This window comes from Salmo trutta, chromosome 14 (genome assembly GCF_901001165.1).
Source record: "Salmo trutta chromosome 14, fSalTru1.1, whole genome shotgun sequence".
In the NCBI taxonomy this organism is placed as follows: Eukaryota; Metazoa; Chordata; class Actinopteri; order Salmoniformes; family Salmonidae; genus Salmo; species Salmo trutta.
Window position 1 is genome coordinate 74265003 of NC_042970.1, and position 13046 is coordinate 74278048.

The 13046-nt window shown below is 42.1% G+C and overlaps 1 pseudogene; it reads left to right on the plus strand.

Annotated features, from left to right (window-relative positions):
- The window catches only part of LOC115147870 (glyoxalase domain-containing protein 4 pseudogene), a 29710-nt pseudogene extending 25635 nt beyond the window's left edge, over nt 1–4075 (plus strand).
- The last annotated feature ends 8971 nt before the right edge of the window (nt 4076–13046 follow it).

Consider the following 13046-nt stretch of genomic DNA (forward strand, 5'->3'; position numbering starts at 1 on the left):
CTCGGGAGGCAACCGGTGGAAATTTGTCCTTGGGTCTGGAGTCCAAATCTGAGATTTTTGGTTCCAACAGCCGTGTCTTTGTGAGACTCGGTGTGGGTGAACGGATGATCTCCGCATGTGTATTTCCCACTGTAAAGCATGGAGTAGGAGGTGTGATGATGTGGGGGTGCTTTGCTGGTGACACTGTCTGTGATTTATTTAGAATTCAAGGCACACTTAACCAGCATGGCTACCACAGCATTCTGCAGCGATACACCATCCCATCTGGTTTGGGCTTATTGGGACTATGATTTGTTTTTCAACACGACAATGACCCAACACACCTCCAGGCTGTGTAAGGACTATTTTACCAAGAAGGAGAGTGATGGAGTGCTGCATCAGATGACCTGGCCTCCACAATCCCCCGACCTCAACCAAATTGAGATAGCTTGGGATGAGTCGGACCGTAGAGTCAAGGAAAAGCAGCCAACAAGTGCTCAGCATATGTGGGAACTCCTTCAAGACTGTTGGAAAAGCATTCCATGTGAAGCTGGTTGAGAGAATGCCAAGAGTGTGCAAAGTTGTCATCAAGGCAAAGGGTGGCTATTTGAAGAATCTCAAATATAAAATATATTTTGATTTGTTTAACACTTTTTTGGTTACTACATGATTCCATATGTGTTATTTCATAGTTTTAATGTCTTCACTGTTATTCTACAATGTAGAAAATAGTAAAAGGTAAAGAAAAATCCTTGAATGAGTAGGTGTTCTAAAACTTTTGACCGGTACTGTATAAATATAGTGTATATATTATGTTAAAAATATAGATAATAATATATATATATAATTTATTTATATATATTTTCCTTTATTATTTTCCCTTAACCCTACCACCCCTCCCTTAATTGGATTAAACTAATGAACACCACCACTTAGGCTTCTACTTCCAGCTTATACGTACTATATACATTTTACAGACACAGTATATTTTACATAAGTTATATTTTGTTTGTCTTTAGTCCATCCTTCAGCTCCACTCAACCCCTTCCATCCATCTCTGAACACCATCCAGTTGATTTCTATTTGCCATATGTTTTTCCAACTGTGCCGTTTCACAAAAGTTCTGAACCTTTCTATTCTCATAGTTTCTACAAATTATAAATGAAAGAAAAACATTTCTGCTTAGAGTATTATTATATTATTGATCGATTGACTATGACTTTTCAGACCACCCTATCTCCAGAGTTAACTCCAGGTACATGTTGCAATTCTTCATCCGTTCCTGGATCAAAACAGATCTAATGGTTCTGTCTCGTCGCCGCAAAATCTGCAGAGCTGGGATGGTTGTATCCCCATATATATACCATTCTATTGGTTGCAATATGTTTTTTTAATCATTTATATTGAAAAGAGGAAAACTCTAAATTGATTTGGTTGGTGGCACCTTAATTGAGGAGGACGGGCTCGTGGTAATGGCTGGAGCAGAATAGGTGGAATGGTATCAGATACATTAAACCTGTGATTTCCATGTGTTTGATGCCATTCCATTGATTCCATTCCAGCCATTATTATGAGCTTTCCTCCCCTCAGCAGCCTCCTGTGGCACACACACTGTGTACATCATCTAAATAATTGTATTTCCTGGAAAAAGCGACTGACCATGTTTCACGTTGATACCAGTCACATACCAGGCTGTGTGTCATTGCTGTTACAGGATTAAAGGAAAACACACAATATAAATGTCATTGCTGTTATGAGTATACCAGACAGACAGGTAACATAAGTCTGATCTTAAATTACTCCACTGATCCACAAAAGGGTAAATGTAGACAACAATATAAAGAAAACACAAAACATAAATGAATATGATGTAAAATTGAGCATTAGTATATTTGTTATCGTATACAACCTTCATGTTCATATCTATCAAAGAAAGAGAGGATATAAACAGTGAGGGGTGTTGTATTTGGGCTGGTTTTTGGAGTGCTGCTTTGTGCTGCGCTCCATGAGAGAGCTTGAAAGGGATGCTTCCCAAAAGGCACCCTATTCCCTACATAGTGCACTACTTTTGACCAGAGCCCTATCGGCCATTTGGGATGCAATGGTTTCCATTTGGGATGTACTCTAAGAGAGGTGGTTACTTGTACATGTTATTTAATGCACCTCAGAGAGCTAGAAGAACAATGCGGATGTTAAACCTACATGACGAGCAAATATTTAAGCTGGGAATGAGCCTTGTTGCGTGGCACTTAAAATGAAAAACAGGTGCATTAGCAAATATGTATTTGTTACAAGGCTGTGTGTCTCTCTCTCTCTCTCTCTCTCTCTCTCTCTCTCTCTCTCTCTCTCTGTGTGTGTGTGTGCGTTTATACTGTACGTTTATTTGATCTGGAAAATGGGTGGTAAATAGGTTCAGTTGGAGGCTTTTATCAATCTTTAGACTGAATTAACAATGACAGTTGGCTACTGTTTAATAGGACCTAATCCACATCAAATAATAATCATTTGTCATAAACAGGAGATGATCATATGCTCTGAGATAGTTGATCCACAGTAACTACGTAGTCTATTGACTTAACTCTAAGCCTACTGGACAACCATAATGAAACAATCTCTCACGCTTTGCTCTATTCTTCAAATACACTTGTTCACAGCTAGTGTAATTTGATTATTCTATTCCACTTGATAGCTCAACTTGTTTTCAGAACCTATCCATCCATTGTTATTAGCCAGGCTGCATCACATCCGGCCGTGATTGGGCGTCCCATAGGGCGGCGTACAATTGGCCCAGCGTCGTCCGGGTTTGGCCGGGGTAGGCCGTCATTGTAAATAACAATTTGTTCTTAACTGACTTGCCTAGTTAAATAAAGGTTAAATTAAAAATAAAATATTCAAATACAGCTGACAGCTAGTGGAAAACTGTATTCCATCCCACTTGTGAGCCCATGTATTTATTTACTATTTGGGAAGAAAATACTTTTAAACTATGCCAATGAATTGGTTGCATGGCAGCATAGCAAAGGTCATAGTAAAGAGATGCTCTTGTAGAGAGTCTGCAGGGAGTCACTTTGTTTGTAGCTCTCTTAGAGCAACACATTGTTAATCAATACAGGTGTGTGTGTGTGTGTGTGTGTGTGTGTGTGTGTGTGTGTGTGTGTGTGTGTGTGTGTGTGTGTGTGTGTGTGTGTGTGTGTGTGTGTGTGTGTGTGTGTGTGTGTGTGTGTGTGTGTGTGTGTGTGTGTGTGTGTGTGTGTGTTTCTCTCTCTCTCAAAAAGTGCATTTTAGAAATAAGCCTTGGGCCCTGAAGCAACTCCATGCTCTCTCTCTCCTCTCCTCTACCGCTCCAACCACATCTGCCCTCTATCCTCTCATCCTTCCATCCTCTCACCCCTCCCTCAATCCCTTCCCACAGGGAAAGACAAATGGGAAGTTTTTAAATACATCAACAATCGCTGAGAAAAAGGCAGAAATATGCCTCATGTTTTTGATTTACAAAGAAGCCTTATATCCTTAGAGCTTATGGTTAGTGGATGGGAGGAAAGATGGGTGGATGGGTGGGCAGATGGGTGGATGGATGGGTGGATGGGGAGACGGATGGGTCAAATCAAATCAGATTTTATTGGTCATATACACATGGTTAGCAGCTGCGAGTGTAGCGAAATGCTTGTGCTTGTAGTTAGTGGAAGGATGGGTGGATGGGTGGTCAGGAAGGATGGGTGGGTGGATGGATGGATGTGGGGAATATAAAAATAAGACACAAAGCAGGTCAAATGCTAATCAGGGGCCCTGTATACACTCAGGTTGTACAACTGATGCACAAGTTATTTGACACAACGGTTGTGTTACCACTGGTATTGTTGTGGGACAACGGAGAGCTTCACTGCACAAAAACGATTACACAACCATTGTGCGGATTCTTGACAACCTTTGTTTAAATACAATTGTGCAGACAAACTCTCTGCTGTATTAAAACAGTTGTGTCAAATGTGTTGTACGTCAGTTGTACAACCTGAGTGTGGACGGGGCCATGTACAGGGAGAGGAGTGAGAGAATCAGCTGTCCGTATGAGTTGCTGCTTGGAATGCTGATGAAGTAATCATTTGATCCTTCTTTCCTCACAACAGGCAGGTCTGTCCACCCGAGCAGCGGCAGGAAAAGTGGAGAGGAGAGCTTAGGGGAGGGAAACCATCTGCTCTGCTCTGCTCTCTACACTCTCTCTCTCGCTCTCTTTCTCTCTCTTTCTCTGCTCACATGTTGGTCGTTTTGTTTGTTTCATGGGGAATTACTCAGACCATGGGGGATTTTCTCAGCAAAATAGTGAGATCAAATCTTTCACGAAATGAAAAATGACCCCAAAAAGCAGCAGATAGCCCGTGGTATTCCATTTTTCATGAACTACTATGTGGTACAGTATGATGTCCAGTCAGAGGCCTCATTTAAACATTCACACACTTTTAGTTCTCTTATAACTGGAGTATTTTCTCAGGTCTCATGGGTCGAGGAAAAGTGCTGATCCCATATTGAGATATATATAAACAGAAACATTACCCCATAGCCCACTTTAAGGATGTGATCCTAGAGAGAGGAATGTTTTTCTGGATGTGTCATCCCCCAGCGATTGGTCCAGAGTGTGTGTGTTATCTCTCTGACCCACTCAGCATGGAGCCAGATGGAGCCTGTCCAGAGTTCCCTAGTAGTCTATCCTAAGGGTCCCCGGGGGGCCAACATAACAAACAGCCAGCTTATTCTGGTCACTCTTACTAACAAACCCCCCCTCCCAGTCATTCTCCAGCTCCCCCATCCATCCCTCCACTGCTCTCACATCTGGGGACCACTCCTCCCCCCTGCTAAGTGGCTAAGTGGGAACTTTCAGCTGAAATATGAAAACAACACGTAGCAGCCTGAGTTGTAGTAAGTAAAGTAAGCAGCCTCGCTTGAGAACAGCTCATAGGGCAAGACCAGAACGGCCCATAGGGCAGGAGCCAGAACGGCCCATAGGGCAGGAGCCAGAACGGCCCATAGGGCAGGAGCCAGAACGGCCCATAGGGCAGGAGCCAGAACGGCCCATTGGTCAGGAGCCAGAACGGCCCATTGGTCAGGAGCCAGAACGGCCCATTGGTCAGGAGCCAGAACGGCCCATTGGTCAGTAGCCAGAACGGCTCATTGGTCAGGAGCTTATCTCTTGTTGTAACTTGAGGCAATTTGATGTATAAGTACACCCCCTGGACAGGACGCTGATTGGCCTGATTTGGCATGGGTTCAAACTCTACCCAGTCCCCTTCTGTCTCACACTTCTTTTCACTGTCCTATCATCCAATAAAACCACACAAACATGGAAGAGAGAGTGGTACTCAAGGCTGTACTGTAGGCTAGCAGGCCTGCCACCGTCGTCACCGACTCGTGTCGGCGCTGCAGCGCTTGAGGAGATAAGCGATAACGAGTATCTGTTCTTTCAGAAGCTCCTCATCCTTGGAGAGACACACACACCCCGAAGGTAATGCAGCAGGAAAAGATTACAGATATGTTTCAAATGGTTGAAATTAGAGGCAGTCAGGCAACCGACCGAGGTTCAATTGCCGGCATCCTTCTTAGGTTTGCAGAGACTCCCGGAGGAGGATGTCTCAGCGCGCCAACGTTACATCAGGGTTATTGCAAGGTGTGGAATGAGATTGTTATGATCATTACCAGCATGTGATTGAGATTCATTGAACCAATAAGGAAAAGGCTAGACAGTGATAATTGTTGTTTTGTTCTGATCTCCAACATAGATGGTCTACGAGATGTTTGTAATGTGTGATTAGTTGGACTAACGGTAGAAAGTTTTGTCGAGTTTATCAAAGGACAGACAAACAGCTCTTTCTACAGTGACAGCCAGGAAATGTTCAAAAATGTCTGAGAAATCATCAATATCACGATTGTTGTTTTGTCCTCATCTCCAACATAGACGGTAGAACATTTCATGATGTTATGTTTGGTCGTGGGCTTGGAAACATATTGATGAACAGATTATCGATGAACAACCGAACAGCTCTTTCCCTCAGTGACAGCCAGGAGAAAATGAGTCTAAAAAAACAGGCCAATTTTTTGTATTGTTGTGTTGTGATGTGTTGTGGCAGCAGCGGGTAGAGAGACCAGACAGACTCAGTTATTAGCTATTTGCTGTAAAAGCCCAAACAAACCAATAAAGGTGGGGAGTAGGGACTGCCTGGCAGCATGGCATCTTCAGGACTGTGAGTTATCCGATCTGGACGAGGCCCTCTGGCTGTATTTGATTGAGCAGAGATTACTGTGTTTACTCTGGGGGATGCTGTGTGTGTGCGTGTGCGTGTGCGCATGTGTGCTCTGTGGATGGTCTGCGAGTCATAAAACAGTGGTAATTGAATGAGTGAGAGACTGGAGCCCCCCTTCAGACAGATAGGTAATAAATCACAGGCTGTGACAGGAAGGTTATCCTCTAGTATCCTCCTCCTACACTGTGGTACTGTGAACAGACCCATGAAGACATCTCTGACAGGCTAGGGCCCAACCTGCACTCAAGGCACTATTCCAACTGACATACAGGTGGTAAGTCGGACTATGACAGTAAGGCTATCTTCCTCCTACTATATATTGACCTAGATTAGGGGCCTGAATTGCATTCTAGGAAGCACCCCAAATAACACCCTATTCCCTATATAATGCACCCTATTCCTTATAACGTGCACAAAAAATACAGTGTCAGTTGAAATGTAACAATGTTTTAATTTATTTTTATTTTTTTTACCCAAGATGAGTGAAAATATCTAATTTGTCGAATAATACATTCATCATGACACGCTTGGCCCTCTTCAATATCTGTTTGCCACTTCACAATATCTGTTTCATTCATGTCATCCCATTCAGAGCTCTCTGCTCCTGGCTGATTGTTGTTCATCACACACATTAACACACACATCCCTCCCTCCGGTGCATCAGGTTCCAGCTACAACAAGAGACTCATAGAAAAATGCAGTTGTATAAAAAAAGCTGCATTTATGAATCACCGGCATGATTTTTTTCTAGAAAAATTGATAAAACTTCTAATGACGCATTGCGATAACAGAGGGAAGTGGTGTGTGTGTGTGTGTGTGTGTGTGTGTGTGTGTGTGTGTGTGTGTGTGTGTGTGTGTGTGTGTGTGTGTGTGTGTGTGTGTGTGTGTGTGTGTGTGTGTGCCTCCAATACTTTCCACAGGCCATTGGGTTCTAATAGGATAAGAAGTCATTCCATTCTTTTCTAGCATTCTCGTTCAGTAGGTACCAGTAATGAAAAAAACCCATAGAGACTGCGGAGAGCGAATGACATGAGAGATTTGTAAAATATAATCTAATATAATATAATGCTGTATGGGCTGGAGACCAGAGACGGAGTGGGACCAGAAATCGGCCTGGGCATTTATAACACCGGTTTTCCTTGAGGCCCCCACACTGGCCCATTGTTTTCTTCAAGGCCCCTAGTATTAGCCAAATAATGATAATTCTGCTCAAGAAAAAACTATTTAGACATGCCCACTCAGCTAACAATGGACCAGCCCATCTGGCATTTGCCGAACTGCCCTACAGCCGGTCTGTTTCTGCTGGAGACTGGAGAGCTAGGCTGGTGTCTCATTATAAACCAACGGACAGAGAGGAAGAGTTAACGTGGTAAATTTACCGACTGTGTCTGAATAGGACAGAGACGGACGGTGTCAACTGTGTCACCAGACAGGAGTGTTCAGCTATACGTCAGGAAACGCGAGTAGTGTGTGTGTGTGTGTGTGTGTGTGTGTGTGTGTGTGTGTGTGTGTGTGTGTGTGTGTGTGTGTGTGTGTGTGTGTGTGTGTGTGTGTGTGTGTGTGTGTGTGTGAGTAACAGGCGGTTGCAATGAGTTATGATCACAATGCATCTCAGTAGGAAGTATATAAGAGTTAACTTTGATAGGAAACTTTACTCTAACAACATAACAGATACAGAATCAAGGTGTCGGGTTCCAATATGAAAGATAACACCATTACATTTAACCCCAATAAAACGACACAGAGATGCTTTCTGTAGGTATCTGTCCCAGCCCGGTAGCCCACGGTACAAGTCAGTATTCCACGTCCATCCATCTGAGGATGTCGGGAGATTATGTGGAAATCAGCCACTGGGGGCAAAAGTGAGTGCTGTTACCTTCAAGAAGGTTTTAGTTTTGCACACACACACACACACACACACACACACACACACACACACACACACACACACACACACACACACACACACACACACACACACACACACACACACACACACACCTGTTGGCTGTGAACCTGAACCTCTTTGGGTCTAGTTTGAATTATGTGAAGGAACTCTGAATTCTTGGGCAATACAATCTCAGCCTGAGAGTTTACATTTATATGAATGTTAGTCTAGCCCTAGTTATAAATGTTAGTTTAGCCCTAGTTATAAATGTTAGTCTAGCCCTAGCTATGAATGTTAGTCTTACCCTAGCTAGGAATGTTAGTCTAATCCTAGCTATGAATGTTAGTCTACCCCTCGTTAGGAATGTTAGTCTAGCCCTAGCAATGAATGTTAGTCTAGCCCTAGCAATGAAGGTTTGTCTAGCCTTAGCTAGGAATGAGAGTCTAGCCCTAGCTAGGAATGGTATTCTAGCCCCCACCCTTGTCCTCACTCTCGTTAAGCACCACTGCCACCCTACTTAAACCTGACCAAACTAACATTCCTCCTCTTGGTCTGCAGTGCATGTTGCGTTGAATGACACTGCATGTTACAAGCCTGATCAAGGTTTTGCATCCGTCTAGCTTGTATCTCTAAGGTTCTTCCGAGGATCTCTTGGGGGGGGGGGGATTGTCATCACCACAGCAGCCTAACTTCCACAGCCTGACGGTGACGTCTACCTGAGACTCCAAGCCAAACTCTACAGAGTCAACCCTCTGGATCCTTCATCTGCAACCCTCTGCTTCATCCGTTCCATTCTCATTGACTTCCTGAATCCTCATTATCACATCCATTCTGTTTCCTCAATAAATATTCTAAACTGGTCCTTTAACTAGTGAATAGTCATTTCCTCTGTCTCGCTAACTCTGCCAGCAGTCCTCAGCCTTATCATAAGTTGTCATCTGCTGTCTTCATTTCCCACCATAGTAGATGGCTGACACATAATAGTCTGCCTTTTGGGTTGTTAGTCTTGTCCTAGCTAGGAATGATAGTCTAGCCCTAGCTAGGAATGATAGTCTAGCCCTAACTAGGAATGATAGTCTAGCCCTAGCTAGGAATGATAGTCTAGCCCTAGCTAGGAATGATAGTCTAGCCCTAGCTAGGAATGATAGTCTAGCCCTAACTAGGAATGATAGTCTAGCCCTAGCTAGAAATGATAGTCTAGCCCTAGCTAGGAATGATAGTCTAGCCCTAGCTAGGAATGATAGTCTAGCCCTAACTAGGAATGATAGTCTAGCCCTAACTAGGAATGATAGTCTAGCCCTAGCTAGGAATGATAGTCTAGCCCTAGCTAGGAATGATAGTCTAGCCCTAACTAGCAATGATAGTCTAGCCCTAACTAGGAATGATAGTCTAGCCCTAACTAGGAATGATAGTCTAGCCCTAACTAGGAATGATAGTCTAGCCCTAGCTAGGAATGATAGTCTAGCCCTAACTAGCAATGATAGTCTAGCCCTAGCTAAGAATGTTTATCTAGACCTAGCTATGAATGTTAGTTTAACCCTAATGATGAATTAAGGTCACTAGTTATGCTTGGCAACACTGCTTCCTGTCAATGTATTTGTTCAGTCTCATTGTTAATCAGAGAGCCTTTACTTTTCACCACCTCTGTGTTCATAAGACAACCATATCAGGGGCCCGTATCCACAATGTCTCAGAGTAGGAGAGTGGCTTTTAGATCATAATGAATAATATTATATGGACAGATCCTGGATCAGCACTCCTATTCTGAGCTGCTATGTTGATATGGACCTGCTCCAGTTTTCTGTGGATGGAGGCATAACGGCCTCTTTTCAGCCAGACTGACAATGATCATTACTCTAATTTCTACTACAAACATATTAGAGATGCTTTCATAGAAAATACCCAAAACACATTTGTACACGACTATGATGTTGCACGACATCGCACTGCTATCAAAATTGCCATTTACACCATCAAGCTACCACAGACTGCCTCTACAAGACTTCAGGATAATGGCTAACTTTAAACCATCACGCCCTGCTTTCATAAAAAATATTTTATTGAGAACACCCAAACTACTCTATCACTGCTTGAGAATCAAGTTTGAAAATCAAAACGTCTCCTTTGTACAAGACTATGAGGACATGGGTTTACAACTAACAAAATGTCAGTTTATGTCTAAGGCCATTACAGACTGCCAAATAGGAGAGTACTTAGGTCTAATCTCCATCACACACCCACAAGCTGTCCATCCCCACCCACTGGATAGAAGATTAGAGCTCTCTACACACACACAGAGAGAGAGAGAGACTGTGTTGATTATGGTAAAGCTCTGTCCCTCCAGATATCAAGTTACAGGGAATATGGATTCATGGACATTGTTCTGATTTCTGAACTCTTTTATGAAGGTCAACTCTGTGAGATGACAGCATCACAATTTTATGTGTGGTCACACATATACACGCACACACACATAAATGTGACTTCCGATTAAAATAATAATATCTCTCCCTGAACATGAATTTGAGAACACAGTGAAGTGCTGTCCCTCCTTTACAACAGTCTTTATACTGTATGCCCTCACACAGTGAGAAATGAACATTGGAACACCCGGAACACTGGATCAGAGAGCACCAATAGGAATGGGTCTTAATATAACTGTTATAATCATCTATCATTATTATATCAGAATTATACCCTATAATGTAATATACTCTACAGTAATGTCCATGATTGACGTTTGTTCATGGGAAGAATTTCCTTTATGATTTTGTGTGTGTGTGTGTGTGTCTTTGCTGTATTCTGTTAAAGCCTCATTAATGCAACTGTGAGCGACTGAAAACATCAATTTTATGTCTCGTATCAGAGTTAACAGGAAATCTTCCTGAGAGAGAGAGAGAGAGAGAGAGAGAGAGAGAGAGAGAGAGAGAGAGATTAAATGAGAGAGAGCCTGACACGGCTGAGTATGTGGGTGTGTATGTGTGTCTGTTTAGAGTTTGTGTCTGTGTGTGTATGCATGCGTGCATGTGTGTGTTTCAGAATGGCAGGAAGGTTCAATAATCAAATCCCCAAATGTCTTCTGTTTGTCTGTGAGAGGATGAGAGATAATTGCGTTCGGTAATAATGAGCTCTGGAAAATAGATTGTCTACCCAAATAGTTTTCTGGGAAATCTGTGTTTAGGGAATTGGGCATCCTGGTATACAATACACCCAGCCTAATACAGTACTATCCATAGAAAGATAGATCTATTCATTTAATATATATATATATATATTAATTATATTTCTATGGTACTATCATATACAGGTAACTGACAACATAAAGGAAACACCAACATGAAGTGTCTTAATAGGGAGCTGGGCCACCACGAGCTGCCAGAACAGCTCCAGTGCACCTTGGCATAGATTCTAGAAGTGTCTGGAACTCTTGGAGGGATGCAACACCATTCTCCCATGAGAAATTCCATCATTTAGTGGAAAACGCTGTCTCAGGTGCCGCGCCAGAATCTCCCATAAGTGTTCAATTGGGTTGAGATCCGGTGACTGACTGACTGACTGACTCTCTCTCTCACACACACACGCACACGCACACGCACACGCACGCACGCACACACACACATACTTTATACCCCCTATGCTCCTTTGAGACCCCTCTTTCAAAGTCACTGAGAGCTCTTCTTCTAGCCATGGTAACCAAAATAATAGGCAACTGGGCATTTTTATACATGACCCTAAGCATGATGGGATGTTAATTGCTTAATTAACTCAGAAAACCACACCTGTGTGGAAGCACCTGCTTTCAATATACTTTGTATCCCTCATTTCCTCAAGTGCTTCCATTATTTTGGCATTTCCCTGTATTTATCAAAGAGATTATTAAGATTATTATTAAGGTTAACCATCAACTGGTGTTGGCATATATTAATCATGTGTTGGACATACAGCCCAATCTTTTATCAATTAGATTATTCCAGTTTAAGTGAATAATAGCTTTATGTGTTCACCCAGACTAGAATACAGTAGCTACCATCATTGTAAATAAGAATCTGTTCTTAACTGACTTGCCTGGTTAAATAAAGGTTAAATAAAATAAAAAATGATAATGTAGTTGTCATGGAGATTATTATTAAGGTTATCATGACTTATTGTTGGTATGTCCAACCTCCAGGCTACAATCTCAGTGTACTAACAGTACTAATTGCAAATAGATTGTTGTAGTTATTAAGCTAAAATATTTAATAATAGGTATTAAGTTGACGTCAATTCAACCAGTTAGGCCTACTGGAAGTTAATAACAGGTTTTAAATCAGATGAATCATCAACATTTTGGAGGTCATTCTACCACCACGTAGACTACATTCTCAGTGTGGAAAACACAGGTAACCAAATACAATACATTCATGTATCTCTTTCGCTCTCTCTCTGTTCTTTTCTTCTTTTTTTTTTTTACAAATCGTAAATTTTTTTCAATCCGTGGACCATATACAGTTGAAGTCGGAAGTTTACATACACCTTAGCCAAATACACTTAAACTCAGTTTTTCAAAATTCCTGACATTTAATCCTAGTAAAAATTCCCTGTCTTAGGTCAGTTAGGATCACCACTTTATTTTAAGAATGTGAAATGTCAGAATAATAGTAGAGAGAATGATTTATTTCAGCTTTTATTTCGTTCATCACATTCCCAGTGGGTCAGAAGTTTACATACACTCAATTAGTATTTGGTAGCATTGCCTTTAAATTGTTTAACTTGGGTCAAACATTTCGGGTAGCCTTCCACAAGCTTCCCACAATAAGTTTGGGGAATTTTGGCCCATTCCTCCTGACAGAGCTAGTGCAACTTGAGTCAGGTTTGTAGGCCTCCTTGCTCGCACACACGTTTTCAGTTCT